Raw genomic sequence first — 2,026 nt, forward strand, 5'->3', positions numbered from 1 at the left:
TATGCTGATGGCAGCTGGGTTGGATGGAAAGTGTTAATCTTCAGTGCAGAGGGGGTGCCGAGGCAAGTGGTGAAGGTAGTAAGAAGCTGGGGAGATTGGGAGTGAGTGGTCAGGGGCCCCATGGATGCATAAGAGTCCAAGACACCAATCCCAGCAACTGTGGGATTAGCAGAGGAGGGAAGAAGGGAAGGAAGAGGAGGAAAAGTGATAAGTCTTTAGGTGCTTTCAGAACTTAAGAAGGTGCTGCTCAAGATGCAGAAGGAGGGGGAGGTTGTTCCATACGAGGGATCCAGCTGAGGAAAGTGAACAATCTCCGACTCTCTGTTTAGCGTAACGCTTTACACACAGGGAGTTGGTGCCAGAGGAACATAGAGGTCTAGAAGTCTACACCGTATTGCACTTAAATCAATTTCTAGGGTAGGCTACCTATTGCACTTAGAAGGATATCTGGGGTTGGCAACGTATTGCACTTAGATGTAATTTAGGGTAGGCAATGTATTGCACTTAGATGGATTTCGGGGGTAGGCAGAGTATTGCACTTAGATGGATTTTGGGGCGTTGGCAATTTATAGTATTGGAGGTATTCTGAGGGTGGCCAATGTGTTAAACCACATCATTAGAAAGGTGACCATTGCTTCCACTCTTGCCAAGATGTTACACTTAGAAAATGTATGCGGTTGGGCTTTGTGCTGCACTTGGAATAATTCTGGAGGGAAATCTGGGTTTTGCTCTTGGAGGATTTTGTGAGGGTAGAAATTATATTGCACTGCCTGTTGCCTTTGCACTCGAGGGTCTTTTGTGATCAGCATTGTATAGCACTTGAAAAGGTTGTGCAGTTGTCCAGAGTGCCACATTTAGTCGAGTCCATGAGGGTCACCATCTTATGGATTCCAGGCAATTTTAGAATATGTTCCACTCCAGGGAATGCTGGTGTTGGCAGAATGCTGCCTTTTCGGTGAAGTGGGGTCTTGAATGTAGCAACTCATTGATAATTGGAAGCAGGCAGAATTTAGCCACCATAATTTATCAACACAGATGTCTTAGAATGTTGTCAAATATACCAATTCAAGGCTTTCATATGACTATCACCAATGCATTTTTACTCTTACTTGCCACGCTTTTGGAATTAGCCAAATGCGCAGCCACCCTCCTGCATGCATCTGCTTTCACATATGACACAAATGACACTATGTGCAACACATCTGCCATAAGAATGTAGCTATCGTTCATGAAGAACATGTGAACTGTAGCTACACACATAACTGACTATCCTCTTACACACCCCTCCAGTTTATTTCCCTAGCACCCCTCCAGTTTATTTCAACCTTAGCACACTACTACAAAGCACAAATAATTCCATGTGGAGTCAATCTTGAACCAACCTTGTGTAAAGAGAACCCAGCTTTTGTAAAAAGGTGGCACCAGATATTGAACAAATGTTCATTGGACCTAATACTCCTCACTATAGAGGAGTTAGCTCATAACCTCAAATCTCTGAGCGAGGATGTTGGAATTCTTAAGGCATCACTGAGCAAATGCTACTCGGAGGATCAACTTAAAGAGGTATTGGATGATACTAATCAGAAACTTCAAACATATAAACAGGAATTGGAAACCAAAAAGATACGCAAATTCAGAAGAGATATGCTTGACTACAAGATGGATATAGTATACAAATGGCAGGAGGACTACAGACACTGCCCAAACAAACCATATCAAGGACAGATACCCAAACCTTCAACACCACAAGTCGAAGCTACAACCTGGGATGCTTCCAGCACAGAACTGGACCCGATAGTGACACCGGAGGCCCAGCAACCTACTGGGTCTCGGGGCGAGGCAATATCAGCAGAAGAACCACCTTTTTTAGAAAAAGACCAACAAGACGTGGACAAAAGAAGAAACACACAGAGAAAGAAGACCCAGAAAAAGACCTAGTGATTAACATATCTTCACATACTCTGACCAGTCTGGAACTTAAGGTGCTCCAGAAGGGACTATCTTTTGTCCCTAAAAGCAGCAGTAC

This window comes from Ambystoma mexicanum, chromosome 1p, assembly GCF_040938575.1.
Source record: "Ambystoma mexicanum isolate Mex_15411 chromosome 1p, UKY_AmexF1_1, whole genome shotgun sequence".
In the NCBI taxonomy this organism is placed as follows: Eukaryota; Metazoa; Chordata; class Amphibia; order Caudata; family Ambystomatidae; genus Ambystoma; species Ambystoma mexicanum.